At 46.0% G+C, this 21004-nt stretch overlaps 1 long non-coding RNA gene across 1 annotated transcript; it reads left to right on the plus strand.

Annotated features, from left to right (window-relative positions):
• Window positions 1-18247: 18247 nt before the first annotated feature.
• On the plus strand, window positions 18248-20113 carry LOC137676831 (uncharacterized). Its single transcript, XR_011050143.1, has 2 exons — window positions 18248-18409; window positions 19678-20113. It is a non-coding gene; the product is annotated as an uncharacterized lncRNA (long non-coding RNA).
• The last annotated feature ends 891 nt before the right edge of the window (window positions 20114-21004 follow it).

Consider the following 21004-nt stretch of genomic DNA (forward strand, 5'->3'; position numbering starts at 1 on the left):
TGGGAACATAGAGATAACGGAATTGCAAAAACAGCCTCGAACGTCATGGCCTACATGATCCCAGGACTGAGTTTGGGCAGAAGCAAATATCAGTCAGCAGGCACAGTGAGGAAGACTACAAGCCTTCATCTGAAGACCCCTGACGACCACCAGGGAAGACAACTGTACATGCAGAGTGGACATTTGCATATCTCATGGTTGTGTAAATGAGTTCTCGGAAAGCCTATGACTATGTATAACTTTATGGTATATAGTCTCTGAAAGTTTGCCACGTCAGTGGAGCACTCATGGTGGACAAATCCTCAGTGCTACCCAACACTGCAATAAAGAATGCCTGCTTAATGACACTCTAGTGTTATTGAGTTTTCTTTTGCACTCCTTATCCAGACGCACCTAGCTTCCCATTTCGGTGAGGAAAGCTGGAAAGCAAGGGGGTTTGGAAATTACCGACTTTTGTATCAGCTTAAATATGCAATTGTCCTTTAAGTAGTATCTGATTATTACCCTATAGACTTATTGTTGCAGAAATACTTTTTTTTGGAGTAACCACTAACAGGTGTCCATTTATTGAAATTGTCTTGGGAGAGCAACAGTGGTAATGTAACAGTTAAGGGATCAGTAGGAGTATTAGTACAAACAAAAATAATTGAAGTAACATCAACAAATAGAACAAGTCCTTTAGCTTTATTTGTAAGAGAATAAGGGGCAATTATTGGCAATGTTTTTAAGAGCCACGAAATATAACAATGCAAGTGGCAATGTTTTTTATCTGTGTTGTGTGGGTGGAAGTGCTTGTTATTTGTGTATTTGCATTTTAACTAGTGGGGGGGGGGGAGTTGGGGGGTAGAGGGGTGGAGAGAGAGCAGGAGAGTTTATTTAATTCAAAAAAATATATGTTTTGTTGTTCAATTAGACCTTGTGTTACAGTACAGTGCTGCAGTCGCAGACCTGTTATTGTGGGGAAGAAAAAGAAAAGGCAAAACAACTCACAAAACAAGTGCTACATTCATCTAATCAGTTTTATTACTTCTCATGCTACAATAATTCTCTCAGATTAAAGGATAGGGCTTGGGATTTTTTTTGATAGTGGTGTAGTGTAGCCAGCATATTATCACAAATATGAGCAAATGATGCGTGTGAAAACTGCAAGACCAATCAGAATTTATGTCAAACAATCATTTAGTCTTGTATCTGCTAAATCCTGTGTCATTGCCCTAATACAGAAAAAGCAAGGAAATGGAATATGGTTTAGGAAGTATAACCAATCTGTTTCTGTGTAAGATTAAGTTCTAATTCTCTATATGAGGTCAAAAAAACCCGTTTGAAATTCAAGAGAGTTTTAACAGCTCTTGTGAAAGTAAAAAAAAAAAGGCTAATTATTTATGTGCTCAAATAAATTTTCAGGATTCTATTTGGAGGCATAATTTTAGAATTCTTTTGATAAGACACAACTGAGAGTGACAGAAATAGATATTACTAGTCTACATTAATAATAAAATATTCAAATCATATCCCCTTTGTTGTTAAATATGTTAATTCCTTCCTGTACCAGAACTTAACAGATACAAATTAAAAGTTCATTGACATTAAAACTAAAGAACTGGACAATTCTAGTATGCATTGAAACTGATATATTAAAAATGATGTTAAATATTTATTCTTTATGTTAAAATATTTCTTTTTCCCATGTGTGTGGAAAAGTTTTGCTTCATTTCTACTGTTCTGTAAAGGATTTCTCAATAGCTGTGATACTTTGATCACCCTTTTTCTTTACTTTTCAACCATTTCCAGCAGCAAATAAAAGGCATATCTCAACCATGATTTTGAAGCCCTATTCAATTAAGATGTTGTATGTTAATGAGCCTCTTATTTTTACATGTAAATTCCTTCCATATGAACAAGATGAAATATCTCCTTAAAGAAAATAATAAGATTCATGTGGCAGGTTGCATTCATTGTTAACTGTTATAAACTGTAATTTTGTTGTTCTGTTTCCCTTGAGAGTCCCTTGGGAAAGTTCTTGTATAGGAGTACCTCTCTCTCCTACAGACCTACAGAGGCATCTGCCTCTTTTGGAAGGCATGTTTTACTTGTTTAGGAACAAGTAAATGTCTTATTTCTTCTTCTAGTGGTAAGCCATATAACCAAGGCAGTTGTGCAGGTGATCTTGACAGATCTAGTACTGTCAAGAATCACTGATCATAGAAACACCATTTCTATGTGCAGTCATCCTGTTGCGTCTGTAGAATTGTTCTGAATATTTACAGATCAACATAGTATTATAAAAGAGAGATTCCTGAACCCTCCTTTCACCATACCTTCCCACCCTTCTTCTCTGCTAGCTATTATCTTCATCTGGAAAGAAAAGTGTTTAAAAATGTTTTCTCATGCAAATCTCAGCTATATATCTCAGGAAGAAAAAATACTTTTAAATGTTTGTTTTATTGTGTTGTACATGTAAGGTTCAGAACCATTTTTTGATTTACATAAGAATGATCAGTTTACAATATTTGATATGTTTTTACAATAGCGTCAAGAGTTCATAGCATTGGCACTTTTCAGTTTCATAATGTCTTACACACAGTACTTTCAAACTAAATGTATGTGAACATGAAAAATCTTTATTTTAATTAGCTGACTTGTACTGAGAAGCCCAGAACTCAACACAGTATTCCAGAGGTGGCCTCAGTGCTGAATAAAAGGGAAGGATCACCTCTTTTGACCTGCTGGCAGTGTTTTGCCTAATGCAGCCTAGGATACCATTAATATTGACTAATCTGATCTCCTATGACAAGGTGACCCACTTACTGGATGAGGGAAAGGCTGTGGATGTTGTTTACCTGGACTTTAGTAAAGCCTTTGACACCATTTCTCACTGCATTCTCCTGGAGAAACTGACTGGTCATGGCTTGGACGAGAGTACTCTTTGCTGAGTAAAAAACTGCCTGGATGTCCAAGCCCAAAGAGTTGTGGTGAATGGAGTTAAATCCAGCTGGAGGCTGGTCACAAGTGGTGTTCCCCTGGGCTCAGTATTGGGGCCAATTCTCTTTAATATCTTTGTCAATGATCTAGACAAGGGGATTGAGTGCACCCTCAGAAAGTTCACAGGTGACACCAAGTTGGGCAGAAATGTTGATCTGTGTGAGAGTAGGAGGTCTCTGCAAAGAGATCTGGACAGGCTGCATGCTGAGATTCAACAAGGCTAAGTGTCGGGTCCTGCACTTGGGTCACAACAACCCCATGCAATGCTACAGGCTTGTGGAAGAGTGGCTGGAAAAGGACCTGGGGATGCTGGTCAACAGCTGGCTGAATATGAACCATCAGTGTGCCCAGGTGGCCAAGAAGGCCAACAGCATCCTGGCTTGTATCAGAAATAGTGTAGCCAGCAGGACTAGGGAAGTGCTCATCCCCCTATACTCAGCACTGGTGAGGCTGCACCTCAAATACTGCATTCAGTTTTTGGCCCCTCACTACAAGATATATATTGAGGTGCTGGAGCGAGTCCAAGGAAGGGCACAAAGCTGGTGAAGGGTCTAGAGTACAAGTCTTATGAGGAGCAGCTGAGGGAACTGGGGTTGTTCAGTTTGGCGAAAAGGAGGCTGAGGGGAGATCTTATCGCTCTCTGCAACTACCTGAAAGGAGGTTGTAGAGAGATGGGTGTTGGTCTCTTCTCCCCAGTAACAAATGATAAGACAAGAGGAAATGGCCTCAAGTTATGCCAGGGAGGTTTAGGTTGGATATCAGGAAAAATTTCTTCACCGAAAGGGTTATCAAGCATTAGAACAGGCTGCCCAGGGAAGTGGTTGAGTCACCATCCCTGCAAGCATTTAAAAGCCGTGTGAATGTGGTGCTTAGGGACATGGTTTAGTGGTGGACTTGGCAGTATTAAATTAACGGTTGGACTAGTTGATCTTAAATGTCTTTTCCAACCTAAGTGATTCTATGATTCTTTGAACATTCTTTGTTAAAGGGCACATTGCTGGCTCATGTTCAACTTTGTGTCCACCAGGACCCCTAGGTCTTTTTCTGCCAAACTACTTTCCAGCTGGGCGCTACCCAGATATATTGATGCATGGGCTTCTTCTTCCCCTAGTGCAGCACTTCCCCTTGTTAAGCATCACGAGGCTTCTGACAGACCATTTCTCCAGCCTGTTTGTAGGTAGATTAGGGTATGGCGACTGGAAAATCTCGGGCTGTAACGGAAGGTAGGTGTGGCGAAAGGAGCAGGATGTGCAAGTATCGTGCGAGTTCGTACGGGACAAGATGACTATATAAGGCTGTTGCGCAGTTAAATAAACGCCATTTGTTGCATCCTCACATTGGTGTCAGTGCTCAATGGCCCTGGGGTGAGGATAGCCTCAGGCCAGCCAGCAACCGAACAGAGCTTGCCGCAGACAAGCGGCAACAAATGGTGACCCCGACGTGATTGCTGGGCTGGTGGGCCACGGGCGGTCGGAGTGGGTTCGCGAACCATGGAAACCTTGATAAAGGTGATTTCGTTACTGGGCGGGGACTTTAAGATTTCTGTGAAATCGAAAGACGTAGCCCAGTGTGTGGACCGTCTCGTTATTGAGGGGGCGGTGGCAGGACAGGCTGATTGTTTACAGCCGAATACCTGGGAGCGGTGCTCGATGAAGCTCGCTGAGCGAGCTATGGCAGCGGGTTCTGCCAAAGAATTAAAAAAATGGGGAGTTACCTTGTGGCTGCTACGGGCTGCGCGGGAGGACCGGGCGACACGGGATGCGGCTCGGACGTGTTTACATGGGGTCTACCCTGACCAAGACAGAAGTGACAGTGGTGAAACTCCTCCAACATATACTCTCTGAGAGAGGAATTAAATACGATGAAGCTGCGTTAAAGCAGTTACTGTTCTGGGCAAAAGATAAAGGACATTTTACAACCTTTAATGATGTCTTTGAAGTGCCTTTATGGGAGAAGATTAGTGACTCTCTCTGGAATGCGGTGTCAAGTGGTGATAAGGAAGCCTTTAAATTGTCTGCTACACGGAGGCTGGTTAGCGAAGCGTTAAAAGGAATAAAAGCAGAGAGAGAAGTCGCACATACAGCTTTTATGGCTTTAGGACTGCAGACTTCTACTACCCCCTCATTGTTTGCGAGACCAACACCTCCCACGGCCCCGGTGGCTGTACCGGTGGCAGCTCCTTTATCGCTGTCGGTACGGACGGCTCCGAAAAAAGCCGAGGAGCGGGGAGCGAGAAAAATAGATACAGATCCATCAGAACCGGTAGTGTGCCCTAAAACACGAACTCAATTTGGACTAATTGATTCAGGCGCTGAACAGAAGACTTGGCCGAAACCCCCTCCGGAACCTCCTCCTCTCATTGATCTCTCTACGGATGAGGCTGAGCAGGAGAACAAGAAGGAGGGTAAACCTGCTTTGTATCCACCTTTACCGGATTCGCCATTTACGGAATCAGCAGTACCTGAGTCACAAGGACTTAAAGGACTGTTACCAACACGAAATGGACACGAACTTGACATGACAGAGCTTGGTAGATGACTGGAAGAATTAAAGATGGAATTGCAGCAGCATCGTTCAGCCAACGCCTCGGGACACGTGCTATGTCTCCCCCAAAACCCCCCTCTGTGTTCGGGACAAGTATTAGGGCCACCTCAACCTCCTTTACAACTCCCTACTCCACCTTTAGATCAGGGTGGGGGGGGAGGTTTGCGTCCATCTGGTAATGTGGGAGGTCAGGGAGAGGGTCAGCGTCCGCCCGCGTATACAAGGGAAGGGGGGGGATGTGAGGGAGGAGTGAAATGGAAAGGGGTCATTTGAGATGCGTTATTAGAAGGAGTTATAATTCCACAAGCATATTCGGTGATTGTGGGTGCGGGTCCTGAGGGGAGAAATATTTGGCAACTGTTAGATTGGAAAATTGTAAAAGAAGCATTGCCACTACAGCTAGCGAAGGACAACACAGGTGAGGACTGCAGGAAAGTTGTTGCAGGGATGGCAAATCATAACCCCACCTTAACTGAGCTAATGGATGTTTGTGAGAAAGTAGGAACCACCACATTTCAGATGGAGCATTTAGCAAAAACTTTTGCGGCAGCAGTTAAGGTAGTTCATCGTTGTTATACATGCGAACAGGAAGGTCACTTTAAGAAAAACTGCCTTAAGAAGTTGAAGCTGAGTGGGAGAGATAACTCTGTTTTGATGTGTCATTGCTGTGGGAAGCTAGGGCATTTTGTGAAGCTGTGCAGGTCTCAGTATAATGCTCAAGGTCAGCTGATAACAACCAGCTGCAGAGTACAGGGAAACTGGAGAAAGAATGCGGGGGGGGAACCGTGTGCTGACACAAATGAATCTTCCCAACCAGTTCCAGGCCTAAGCAGTTAACTCGCAGCCCGAACTGCAGGGAGCGCAGGACTGGTGTTTCCACGCAGGGTTAACCTGCGTGGCTGCCAAGCCTTGGACCTGTGGCAAACAGGGATAATGCTAATGCTGATTCTCAAAAGATCATTGAAGCTTTACCTGGAAAAACAGATTTGAATGCTATGATAAAGGAATGTGCAAAAGTGGGTACTGTGGAAAATAAGGCTCAAGTTATGGCTACGGCCGTACTTGGGGCTTACATCGTCACAGTTGCAGCCTATATTCCAATTGTTAGCAGGGGACACAACTTTAACAGCACCACGACACACTACTGCAGAGGTACAGCAACTGATTACAGAAATAGAAAGCAGGCTACATTCCAAATTTGTACATCGTATTGATTTGAATCAGGAAATACAAATTATCACTTTGTTTGATAGGCAAATTCTGTATGCAATAATTGGTCAATGGAATTCAGAATGATCAGATTCGTTACAGAGCTATTGGCACAGATTATTCATCAAAGGACAGATGCGATGTCGGGAGCTTGTGGCCAGAGATCCCAGCATCACTAACCGTTCCTATTGCAGCTCAGTATTTTGAGTGGTGTATAGCTAATAGCTTTGCTTTGCAAACAGCTATGGAGAATTTCTCGGGACAGGTTGTTTACCACTTGCCCTCCCATCCTGTTATAAAATTGAGTGCGGAACTTCCAATTGCCACAGGAGTGTGGTGCGCAGACACTCCTGTGGATGGAATTACCATTTTTACGGATGGATCTGGGAACACAGGCAAGGCGGGCCTTGTCTGGTATTCTGATGGCAAGTGGGAATCTATGGTAGTACAACAAAAGGGTTCACCTCAGGTGGTAGAATTACGAGCTGTATTAAAAATATTTCAGAATTTTCCCATTCCCTTTAATTTGATTACTGATTCAGCATATGTAGCTGGCATTATAAAACAATTGGATAGATCTGTTATAGAGCATATATGTAATCGGTGTGTTTTTGAATTGCTGCGAGCTCTGTGGCAAGAAATTCAAATCCGAACTGCATTGTTTTATGTTTTATATGTAAGAAATCATACTAATTTGCCTGGGTTTATTGCAGAAGGCAATGCTCGAGTGGACTCTTTGGTTTCTGACCTTACAAATTCTACTGCAATGACTGTGCAGGTGCCGGACATTAAACAGCAAATCGTAGAATGGGTTTTTCCATCTTTTCATCCTAAAACAACAACTTAAGACTGATAATGGACCAGCATACTGTTCACAGATTTTCCGTCAATTTTGTCAACTATGGGGTATTACACATGTCACCGGGATTCCTCATTCGCCTATGGGTCAGGCGATTGTGGAACGTGCTCATAGTACATTGAAACAGCTTCTGCAAAAACAAAAAGGGGGAGAGGTGACTGAACCTTCTGAAAGACTTGTTAAAGGTGTTTATGTACTTAACCATTTAACTTTAGCAGGAGATAAGGAGCGACCCCCAATTGTAATACATTGGGAGGCAGTTTGACAGGGAGCAAGCTGTGTGAAAAACAAAGACAAAGTGTGGTATAGGGAACTGAGTACTAACGAATGGTTGGGACCAGGGGAACTATTACTAATGGGTCGAGGTTATGCTTCTGTCTCTACAGGTGCAGGAGTATGGTGGATTGTCTCTAAAAGGATGGTTAGCCACATTATTAGAGGGAATAGTTTATGTAGTTGTGATTATAATTATCATAGGGATCTGCGTGGGTTGTGTTAAGACAATCATTGAGAATAGTATATGGAAGTAGTGAGATAATAAATCTAACTACTTCCAAAGGGGGAAATTAATACCGGATGGTTTAGCAACGGTTTAGCAAGAGTAGGCCTCAGAGTAGGCTCTAAAAGACCTGCTCTGTGTTACCTTTAAACAGAATCAGCTTTCCTGTCAATAATTTTCCTTTCAGCTAGAATAATAGAGAATAACAGTATGTTCTGAAGTAAACTGCATGTTTTGTAGATAGAGTCTGCTTATGGGAATGTTTATAATAGGCATTATCCTACTTGTGTTACCCTGTTTGTTTGCATGTTTGCAGAAAACTGTGCAACGAATGGTCAATATAACCTTTGTGGCACAACAACAGAGAGCAGGATTTATGGGTAACCAAGGCTGGGATTCTCTGACTGGGCTCTGCAAGACACAGGGAACCGGGTTTGAGTAAGAAACAAAACCAAAAAGGACGAGATAGGACATAGCTCGTTCAAAAACAAAAAGGGGGATTTGTGGGGTTCCCACGGGACAATGGTGGGAACGAGGTACTGAACGAGCTGTGTCCAGGCATATCCAGGGGGTAGTAATGGGGTGGTGATGAACTAGCCAATCATAATACAGAACAAGGGCCTTGGCTATGAGACCAACAAGCTATGGGGGAAATTGAAAAATAAGAAAGAATGCTGCACCTGCAAGATATAGCTTTTTAGCATAAGCCAATCAGAACTAATATAGAGGCGTGTGGACACTTACAGTATGATGATTGTGGCCACCCCGCATCGGAAACAAACAGCACGCTCCATTCAGCTACATTGGAATCTTGCAATCGCTTGGCTAGGCCTACCTGTTGAGATCAAAACTGATAATGGCCCCTGTTTTATTGCTCATACCACACGTCAGTGGTGTCAGCGGTGGGGTATCACGCTCAAACATGGCATTCCGTATAATTCTACCGGGCAGGACATTGTAGAGCGTGCTAATCAGATGCTAAAACACAGAATTAAGATTCTTGGGGAGGAGGAAGGATTCCCAGATGTAATTCCTGTCAACTACCAATCTCACATTTTACATCGCGCTCTTTATTCTTTAAATCATTTTGCCAGGGGAGACCAAGAGAGTGCCCCAATTGAGCGACATTGGGGTCCAGGGGTGCCAGAAGTGGGCCCCCCAGTCAAGGTTCGGTTCCCTGGGACAGTGGAATGGGAAACAGGTTGGGAGCTGCTACATCACGGGAGGGGGTATGCCGCCATCAAACGGGTTGATGTTATACAGTGGGTCCCTACACGCTGTTTGCGCCCTGATTTAAAACAAAATCCTAACCCGAAATAATATGTACGCTGTCCGAGCTTTATGTTTTGCAGGAGTACCTGTGGGGGAAGCCGAAACAGCACCAGCCTCGACCTTCAGACGTGAGGAGTCATGACAGTACAGAGAGTCTGGTAAAGCAGCGGGGCGCCAAGAAAGATGAGGAACGGCAACCGTTGCTGAGTGAAACAAAAGCTTTGAACAATGCGCTCATGATTAGCTTGCTTTTGCTTTGCATCTCAGGAGTTGCAGGGGAATCTTACTGGAGAACCTGGGCTTGGGATGTTGTATCTGCCAGCTACGCTTACACTTTGACGCAAGGCTCCAGAATCAGCGATGCGCTTTACTTCGCGTGACTTGAAGCATGGGGAGGGGGAAATGTAGGTAGATTAGGGTACGGCGACTGGAAAATCTCGGGCTGTAACGGAAGGCAGGCGTGGCGAAAGGAGCAGGATGTGCAAGTATCGTGCGAGTTCGTACGGGACAAGATGACTATATAAGGCTGTTGCGCAGTTAAATAAACGCCATTTGTTGCATCCTCACATTGGTGTCAGTGCTCAATGGCCCTGGGGTGCGGATAGCCTCAGGCCAGCCAGCAACCGAACAGAGCTTGCCGCAGACAAGCGGCAACACCTGTTGAGGTCCATTGGGATGGCAGCACAAACCTCTAGGGTATCAACCACTCCTTGTCATTCCGTGTCATCTGCAAACTTGCTGAGGGTACACACTGCCCCATCATCCAGATCATTAATGACAATGCTAAACAGGACTGGACGCAGTATTGATCCCTGGAGTATACTGCTAGTTACTGGCCTCCAGCTAGACTTTACACCACTGATCAACACTCGGTCAATGGCCTGGCCATTCAGCCAGTTCTCAGTCTACCCGTGGGCGACTTCAACTTGCCGGATGTCTGCTGGAAATACAACATGGCAGAGAGGAAGCAATCTAGGAGGTTCCTCGAATGTGTGGAGGACAACTTCCTCATGCAAGCGGTAAATGAGCCCACTAGAGGAGGGGCCCTGCTTGACCTGTTGTTTGTGAACAGAGAAGGACTAGTGGGAGATGTGAGGGTCTGTGGCTGTCTTGGGAATAGTGACCACGAAATGTTAGAGTTTTCAATAGTGGGGGAAGTAAGGAGGGGCAAGAGCAGAACTTCTGCCTTAGATTTCTGGCAGGCAGACTTTAGCCTGTTTAAGAGGTTGGTGGACAGAGACCCTTGGGAGTCGGTCCTGAAGGGCAAAGGAGTCCAGCAAGGCTGGACATGTTTTAAAAGGGAATTGCTAAATATTCAGGAGCAGGCTGTCCCAGTCTGTAGGAAGACAAGCCGTCAGGGAAAAAGACCGGCCTGGTTAAACAGAGAACTTAGGCTAGAACTTAAGGAAAAAAAGAGAGCCTATTTGCTCTGGAAGAAGGGTCGGGTAACTTGGGAGGTCTATAGGGATGTTGCCAGGTCATGTAGGGAGAAGATTAGAAGGGCCAAAGCTCAATTAGAGCTTGATTTGGCTGCTGCAGTCAAAGATAACAAAAAAAGCTTCTACAAATACATTAACAGCAAAAGGAGGGTCAAGGAGAGCCTCCACCACTTGCTGAATGAGGAGAGTAGTGTAGTGTCAGGGGATGAGGAAAAGGCAGAGGTGCTCAATGCCTTCTTTGCCTTGGTCTTTAATGTCAAGACCGGTTGTCCTCATGAGACTCGGCTCCCAGAGCCTGAAGTTAGGAACGGGGGTCTGTGTGAACCCCCCGTAATCCAGGAGGAGACGGTTAGTGACCTGCTGTGCCAGTTGGACACCCACAAGGCTATGGGCCTGGATGGGATTCACCGCAGAGTAATGAAGGAACTGGCAATTGAACTTGCCAAACCACTCTCTATTATCTGCCGGCAGTCCTGGTTAACTGGACAAGTTCCAGCTGACTGGAAATTAGCAAATGTAACGTCCATCTACAAGGGCCGGAAGGATGATCCAGGGAACTATAGGCCTGTCAGCCTGACCTCGGTGCCAGGCAAGGTGATGGAACAGATCATCCTGAGTGCCATTACACGGCATATGCAGGACAATCGGGGCATTGGGGCCAGCCAACATGGATTCATGAAAGGCAGGTCCTGCTTGACCAACCTGGTCTCCTTCTATGACCAAGTGACCCGCTTAGTAGATGAGGGCAGGGCTGTGGATGTAGTCTATCTAGACTTCAGTAAGGCATTCGACACTGTCTCCCACAGCATCCTCCTAGACAAACTGGCTGCCAGGGGCTTGGATGGGTGGACTCTTCGATGGGTTAAAAACTGTCTGGATGGCCAAGCCCAGAGAGTGGTGGTGAATGGGGCAAGTCCAGCTGGCGGCCGGTCACTAGCGGTGTTCCCCAGGGCTCAGTTCTGGGGCCGGTGCTGTTCAATATCTTTATAGATGATCTAGATGTAGGGATTGAGCGCACCCTCAATAAATTTGCAGATGACACCAAGCTGGGTGGGAGTGTCTATCTGCTGGAGGGTAGGAAGTCCCTACAGAGGGATCTGGACAGGTTAGATAGATGGGCCGAGACCAATGGCACGAGGTTCAACAAGAACAAGTGCCGGGTCTTACACTTCAGCCACAACAACCCCATGCAGTGCTACAGGCTGGGGGAAGAGTGGTTAGAAAGCGGCCCGGTGGAAAGAGACCTGGGGGTGCTGATCGACAGCCGGCTAAACATGAGCCAGCAGTGTGCCCAGGTGGCCAAGAAGGCCAATGGCATCCTGGCCTCTATTAGGAATAGTGTGGGCCCCGCAATTCAAGAAAGATGTTGAGGTGTTGGAGCGAGTCCAGAGGAGGGCAACCAAGCTGGTGAAGGGTCTGGAGGATATGACCTATGAGGAAAGGCTGAGGGAGCTGGGGTTGTTTAGGCTGGAGAAGAGGAGGCTCAGAGGTGACCTTATTGCAGTCTACCTGAAGGGAGGTTGTAGCAGTGTGGGAGTTGGCCTCTTCTCCCAGGCAACTAGTGATAGGACAAGAGGACATATCTTCAAGCTACGCCAGGAGAGGTTCAGATTGGACAATAGGAAGCATTTCTTCTCAGAAAGGGTCATTAGCCATTGGAATGGGCTGCCCAGGGAGATGGTGGAGTCACTGTAGAGGGGTTTTTGGAGCAGAATGGTCATGTAATGAGCCAGAAGTATGAGAGTATGGAGTGAAGGCCTAGCTGCGTGAGAAGATTCATGTAGCTAGTGTCAACAAGCCGACCTTCGAGAGATGAGGAAAAACAGCAGCTGAGCAAACAAGAATTGAGGGAGTAGCCGGTGGGAGCCGAACACGGAGGAGAAGAAACAAGAACTGATGGAGCCAATTAAGGAAGGACCAGTGGCAGAGCAGTGACCAATCAATACATCAAAGAAGAGTATGTTTAGTAATATTAACGAATAGCAATGCACATGCTTACAGCCAGGGAAAGTACAAAATGTATAAAAGGGACAGCTTATGCTTAATAAATGTCTTCACTTTGATTCACATTGGATTTTGTGGAGGCGTGTTCCTTCTCCTCAGATGGTGACCCTGATGAGACGCTGATCGACGGCAAGTTCGGGGAATAGCCCAGAAGGAGGTACACCGGCTGGAGTTCGGCTCAGCAGGTCTGAAGACCGGGGCGAGACGGAGGAAGACTCGCAAGAAAAGAAAAGAACGTTGCAACGGGACACTTAGTGAGGTGAGCAGCCGGGGGAAAAAGGAGATGGGCCAAAATATTTCTAAAGAAGAAAGTGCGATAGTAAGGCTTCTCCTACATATCCTCTCTAAGAGAGGAGTGAAACATGATGAGCATTTGCTCCGGAGACTGTTAGTTTGGTGTCGAGAGCATGGGTTCCCTTCGGACCCCCAGAGCGCTTTTAAAGTGGACACTTGGGAAGATATTGGAAAGGGTTTATGGGAAGCGATAAGCAGTGGGGAAAAGGAGGCAATAGAACTGGCAACTGCATGGAGGGCTGTTCTTACTGCTCTTCAAGAAATGAAAGCAGAGAGGGCTGTTGCAGCAGGGGCTTTTACGGCTCTACGTCCAACAGAGGTTAACCCTGGGGCAAGAGGTCTTCGTGTTTTTGGTCAGCCGCCAATACCGGTTTTTTCAAACCCCTCCGCACCACCAGAAGAGCAGGAGAAAATTGAAATACCCCCTAAACCAACAGGGGAGCCCCCTAAACCGGAGGAAATGGAGGTTGATGAGCATCAGCCCGAGCCCACCCCCCCCACCCTTCAAGCCTCCGCGAGCTGCCAATCTCGCAAATCGCGCCGAATACGAATATCCCCCTCTGCCCCCGTCGTCTCCCCCATCGCCTGCCGGCGGTCCAGGGAAATTTAAGGATCCGGTGGCTTGGGCGGAAAAATTGTTAGCAAAATTACAAGACCTGGAAAGACAGACGACCTTAACTGAGCGACAGCATAAGGAGGAGCAGAGGAGAGAAGAAGAAAGGGAACGCCTACGCGGGGGGGCCAGGGGGGCCAGGGGGGGTGCTGAGGCGGCTGGGACTAGCCGCATGAGAAATATGGATGGGAATGTTGGTATGCACTCTGTCATGGGGGACGGGGGAGGAGACGATCCGCGATTACGGTGGCGAGGAGTTATACGGAATGCACTAGTGGAGGGGGAGATTCTGCCCACAGCTTTCCCAGTTATTTTGGGAAATCGGAGAGAACCACCGCACTGGGTAGGATTACAGTGGGAGATTGTTAAGGAGGCACGGAAAGCGGTACAACAAAATGGGTTGCATGCACCTTATACCCAAGCATTTATAAATAGTATCTTTATGTCTATGCTTTTAACACCTTTTGATTTTAAGCAATTGATGGTGATGATTTTAACCCCGATGCAGGAACTCTTGTGGCGGACGAGGTGGCATGATGCAGCACAGGCTGCAGCGGTGGAAAACCTGGGGAGGGGAGATAATGATCCTCTTTTAGGGATAACATTTGACCAACTGGTGGGAGAAGGGCAGTTTAGTGATCCACAACGACAGGCACGACTTAGACCAGAAGCCTTGGCACTTACTGCCACCTTAGCCCGAGAGGCTTTTAAAACCCTCCCAGAAGATGGGAAAGTAATTCCTGCCTATACAAAAATAAGGCAAGGTCCATCTGAGCCTTATATGACATTTTTAGAAAGATTGCGTGAAGCATTGGAAAGGGCATCGCTGACCGATGTAGCTCGAGAGGCGTTGCTAATGTCGTTGGCAGTCGACAATGCTAATCCTACTTGTAAGCGCATTTTACAGACATTACCCAAAAATTCTAGCCTGGCAGAAATGATGGATGCGTGTGAGCGCGTAGGAACAACGGAAGAAACAGCAGGATACATGGCGTCAGCCTTTGCGGCTGCGGTGAAACCTCTAGTACCATCAGGGAGAGGCGATCAGGGACCAAAATGTTACAACTGTGGCAAACAGGGACACCTTAAGGCTCAATGCCGAGTAAAAAGTCACGAGTTTGCAGGGACCTGCAATCGCTGCCGGAAATATGGTCACCGTGCAGATGAATGCCGATCTAGATTCACTAAGCAGGGAACTCGGCTGGGAAACGGGGGGGCGAGCGCGAGGAGACCCAGCGGGATGACACAAAACAGGTCTTCCACCCGGGCTGCCTGGATGGCGTCGCCGCCGCCACAAGAGGGAGTGCTGGGGTGGACATTGCCACAGCAGTAGAGGTGACTCTGATAGACCCGCAAGTACAATGTATACCCACCGATATGAAAGGCCCACTGGGTCACGGGTTGAGTGCCTTACTTATCGGGCGATCCTCTACGACCCAAAAAGGTCTTTTCGTTTTACCCGGTATAATCGATGCCGATTTTACAGGGGTCATATCTATTATGGTATGGACCCCCCTGCCACCAATTCATATACCCAAAGGAGAAAAAATTGGACAACTGGTCCCCTTTAAATCATCTGTGCCCACAGCTGGGAATCAGATAAGAGGGGCTGGGGGGTTTTGGATCAACAAGCCAGGCTGACATTTATCTGGCAATGGATATCAGCAAGGCAAAACCAACAGAACGGGTAACACTAAAAGAACCTGGTAGGAAAACTTGCAGGGTAATTATGCTGATTGATACTGGAGCAGACGTTACAATAATCAGTCAAGCAGCATGGCCTCGTTCGTGGCCATTGGAGATCCCCCCTACGCCCATTTTGGGGGTCGGGGGAATACAGACCACTAAAATCAGTACAAATGTGATTTGTTGCAAATTGCAGGATGGGAGGGAGTACCTGTACAGTAAGACCATATGTGATGCCTGTCCCCATTTGTTTACTGGGGAGAGATGCATTAAGTCAATTAGGGGCACGTTTGGTAACTAACAGTGAGGGTTTTTAGAGGCGGCCATTGATGAAGGGCGACCAATCCTAAAACTAACCTGGAAAACAGAAACCCCAGTTTGGGTTGATCAATGGCCGCTGTCTGCAGAGAAAATCGCCCACCTTGAAAGCTTGGTACAGGAGCAACTGGGAAAAGGTCATATTGAGCCCACAACAAGCCCATGGAACACCCCAATATTTACTATTCCGAAAAAAAAGTGGCAAATGGCGTTTGTTACATGACCTTCGAAAAATCAATGAGGTCATGGATGATATGGGAACCCTACAACCAGGGCTCCCATCCCCCAATATGATCCCTAAAGACTGGGACATTTTAATCATTGACTTAAAAGATTGTTTCTTCACCATCCCTTTGCACCCTGATGACTATCAGAAATTTGCTTTTTCGGTGCCATCAGTGAACAAAGCTGCACCTATGAAACGCTATCATTGGGTTGTGTTACCACAGGGAATGAAAAATTCACCGACAATGTGTCAAATGTATGTGGCCTGGGCACTTGCTCCTGTGCAAAGGAATTTTCCAAATTTGATTATATACCATTATATGGATGACATTCTAATAGCAGGGAAACAATTGGATAAAAAACAATTGATTCATACACTGCAGACTGAACTAGCAAAAGGTGGATTGCAAATAGCTCCAGAAAAGGTACAACAGGAGGAAAACTGGAAGTACCTGGGGTGGGAAATTACCAAAACAACTGTTAGACCCCAAAAACTAGAAATTCGTGGGATTATCAGTACTTTAAATGATGTACAAAAACTGTTGGGAGACCTCAATTGGGTGCGAACCCTGTGTGGTCTCACCAATGCTGAATTGGCACCTTTGATGCAATTGCTAAAGGGAGGAGGCGGTGCAGATGCCCCCCGCACATTGACACAGGAAGCTGAGCAGGCATTGAAACACCTGAGTACCAAAATAGCTATGGCATACACTCACCGTTGGGACCCAGATTACAGTATTGGAGTATTGGTTATCAATCACGATCGCCACCCCCTGGCATTAATTATGCAGTGGGTGACTGACAAGGATCCTCTACATGTGCTGGAATGGATCTTTTTGCCTATGCAACCAAAACCTACCATCACTACGAAAGTAGAGGCCATAGCACAACTTGTAATGAAAGGAAGGCAGAGGGTTGTAGAGATAGCAGGCGTCGAACCTGCTTTTTTGGTTATTCCACTGGTTGCAGAGTATCTACAATGGGCATTACAAAATTCCATACCATTACAAGTTGCGTTATTGGATTATAGGGGCAAGTTGAAGGTACATCTACCCCCTCACAAATACTTCTCCGTGCTGCAATTGGGTCAATGGGAAGAATTACCAAAAAGGTCAGAACGTCCGGTCAGTGGTGTCACCGTTTTTACAGACGCTGGAGGCAAAGCTCAAAAAGCAGCACTAACATGGTTAGACAATGGGAAGTGGCATGATGTAATTTTATCTGACATTCAGGGGTCTACACAACAATTAGAATTGCGAGCTGTGGTGGAGGTCTTCAGGCGATGGAACACAGCACCTGTCAATGTGGTATGTGACTCTTTATATGTCGTAGGGATTGTCCAGAGGATGGAGCGTGCTCTGCTCAAACAGATAGCTAATGAACAACTATACCAACTTTTTCATGAATTATGGCTTTTGCTGACAGAGCGACTGCATCCATATTTCATCACACATATCCGTAGTCACACAGGACTCCTGGAAGTCTTAGCTGAAGGCAATGCTCGGGCAGACAAACTTGTCGCACCTGCCTGGGCTGCGCCTTCAATTGATCGCTTCGCTCAAGCACAACGATCCCATGCCTTTTTCCATCAATCTGCTAAGGTACTGCGGCGTCAGTTTGGGCTACGCAGTGCAGATGCACGTGGGATAGTCCAGTCCTGTCCAGACTGTCAACATCTTGGGGGTGGTTTAGCACCTGGTGTCAACCCCCGCGGTACTGGACCATTGGAGATATGGCAAAAGGATGTAACACACATCCCCGAATTTGGACGGCTGAAATATGTCCATGTGAGTGTTGACTGTTTCTCCCTTGCTACCTGGGCTACAGCACAAACAGGCGAATCCAGCAAACACGTTCAACGACACATGCGTTCTGCTATTGCAGCCCTGGGCATTCCACAGACGATTAAAACGGACAATGGCCCAGGCTATGTGGCAAGTGCCACACAGGACTTTTTCCAACTGTGGGGTATAACACATATAACAGGTGTCCCACATTCACCAACGGGACAAGCTATTGTGGAGCGCATGAATCAAACTCTGAAACACCTTTTACAAAAACAAAAAGGGGGAGAGCCAGGGCTATCTCCTCCTGACAGGTTGTGTAAAGCGCTTTATGTACTAAACTTTTTATGCTTGCCACAGGACTGCTCTGTACCTCCAGCAGTAAAACATGGTGCAGGGTTAAAGGGAGGTATGGAGGCTTTTCAGAAAGAACAGGAATAAGCCAAAGTGATGGTAAAAAATGGGGTGACTGGTGTGTGGGAAGGTCCAATGAAATTAATAACGTTGGGTCGAGGGTATGCATGTGTCGTTACAGATACAGGAGCCAAATGGGTACCAGCTAAGTGGGTGAAGCCGTGGCTACAAAAACAACCTGAACTACAGGAGCCAACTCAGGATCTGCCTCGGAACACTGACCTCTCGAGAGATCCAGTGCCCTGACTGCGGGAAGTGTGAAAAAAGGTTTGCGTGGGAGGTATAGAAAAGGGAGCAAAAGGCGCAGTCATAATGAAGCAAGGGGTTGTTTTTTCTGTGTTAAGCCTGCTTTGGATCCTGGACCTGACAAAAGGTCATCAACCGATAGTCCTTCCACCTACACCATGGAAGGGGAGTCACAACATTTGGGTGACTCTGATGCGGAGCTTGAACCAGACGCAGTTTTGTGCCTCCTTAGCTCAGCCTGAACAACCCTTTCATACATTTCTAGTGGGGGTCCCCTTAAACAGATCTGAAAGTAAGGAGATAGTGGCAGGGTTGAATGTGCTGAAACAGAGCCTCTGTGAGAATGCAATGAAATGTGGCGAACATTGGGATTTATGGGACGATAGCTTGCCTGTCAGTCCCTTAGAGCCCCAAGAACTTGACATCCTAGGAACTTTAGAGGCAGAATCCTGTGTGTTTTTCAATTACACAGAGGGATCAAACATTTATCAGAACGACATAAAGAGATTACAAAATGTCACACCCAGTAATCCATTGTGGCAAAATGAATCTATCTGGTGTGCAAACGTAGGGCGTAGTCGAACAGAGCCAGCACCGGATTTGGCCATGCCTAGAAAATTACCAGAAGGTTTATTCCTAATTTGTGGAGATAGGGTTTGGCCAGGGCTGCCCAGTAAAAAACTGGGAGGTCCGTTTACCATAGGTAAATTAAGCTTACTAATGCCTACACGAAAGGTCATATTAAATCACACTAACCTACACAAGATTAAAAGAAGTGTCACTACCTTAGGGAAAGAATGTAAAGATGAGGTAGAACTATGGTCTAGGACCAAAGTAGTTCTTTCTTCTATTTTTGCACCGGGTGTGGCTGCTGCACAAGGACTAACACAATTGCGAAATTTAGCTTGCTGGGTTGCAAAAAGAGCTGATCAAACTTCTAGAATTTTAGGAACATTAGCCAATGATGTAGATAGTATCCGACATGCTACCTTACAAAATAGAGCTGCTATAGATTTTTTATTATTAGTGCACGGTCACGGATGTCAGGAGTTTGATGGGATGTGTTGCATGGATCTGAACGATCATTCCAGGTCAATTCATAAGCAGATCAAAGAGCTCATGGATGCCACACAGAAAATATGGGAACAGCATGGGTTCCTGGATGACTGGTTGGGTAATGTGGGAATTGGAGGGTGGCTGGTCGGATTGATTAAAATGCTATTGATGGGATTGTTTGTGATTTGTATTATCATCCTTGTATTACCGTGTTTATTCTCCTGCTTGCAAAGGGCCCTGCAGCGGACAATAAACACGGCCTTTCTGGCTCAAGAAAAGAAAGGGGGAATTGTAGAGGGGTTTTTGGAGCAGAATGGTCATGTAATGAGCCAGAAGTATGAGAGTATGGAGTGAAGGCCTAGCTGCGTGAGAAGATTCATGTAGCTAGTGTCAACAAGCCGACCTTCGAGAGATGAGGAAAAACAGCAGCTGAGCAAACAAGAATTGAGGGAGTAGCCGGTGGGAGCCGAACACGGAGGAGAAGAAACAAGAACTGATGGAGCCAATTAAGGAAGGACCAGTGGCAGAGCAGTGACCAATCAACACATCAAAGAAGAGTATGTTTAGTAATATTAACGAATAGCAATGCACATGCTTACAGCCAGGGAAAGTACAAAATGTATAAAAGGGACAGCTTATGCTTAATAAACGTCTTCACTTTGATTCACATTGGATTTTGTGGAGACGTGTTCCTTCTCCTCAAGTCACCATCTCTGGATGTGTTTAAGGAAAGGCTGGACATGGCACTTAGTGCCATGGTCTAGTTGACATGGTGGTGTCAGGGCAATGGTTGGACTCGATGATCCCAGAGGTCTCTTCCAACCTGGTTGATTCTGTGATTCTGGGATACCAAACTGGCTGCATATCCAGTGCATAGTTTATCAGCTTCTGTATAAGGATCTTATGGGGGACAGTGTCAAAGATCTTACTGAAGTCCAAGTAAACTATATCCACTGCGCTTCCCTCATCTGTCAGTCATTTCATCATAGAAGTTTATCAGGTTAGTCAGGCATTAATTCACCTTGGTGAATCCATGCTGACCAGTCCTGATGATTTATCTGTCCTTCATGTGCTTGGAAATGATTTCCAGGATCAGCAGGTCCGTCACCTTTCCAGAGATCAAAACGAGTCCTGTAGTTCTCTGGGTCCTCCTTCTTGTCCTTCTTGAAGATACAAGTGACATTTTCTCTGCTCCAGTCTTGGGGCACTTCTCCCAATCACCATGACTAATCAAAGACAATTGAGAGCCTCACGAAAACATCAGCCAGCTCCCTCAGAACTCTTGAGCGCATCCTGTCAGGGTCCATGGACCTAGGTATGTCCAGTTTGCCTAAGTATTCCTTGATTTCATTCTCTTCCACCAAGGGCACATCTTCCTTGCTCCAGACATTCACCCTGGTCTCTTGGACCTGTGATACCTGAAGTCAAGTCTTGCTAGTAAAGAATGAAGCTAAGAAGGCATTCTGCAGCTCAGCTTTTTCCATGTCCTGTGTAACTGGGTTAACTGGGTTCCTCACCTTATTCATCAGTAGGCCCACATTTTCCCTAGTCTTCCTTTTA

The sequence above is a fragment of the Nyctibius grandis genome, chromosome Z (genome assembly GCF_013368605.1).
Source record: "Nyctibius grandis isolate bNycGra1 chromosome Z, bNycGra1.pri, whole genome shotgun sequence".
NCBI lineage: Eukaryota > Metazoa > Chordata > Aves > Nyctibiiformes > Nyctibiidae > Nyctibius > Nyctibius grandis.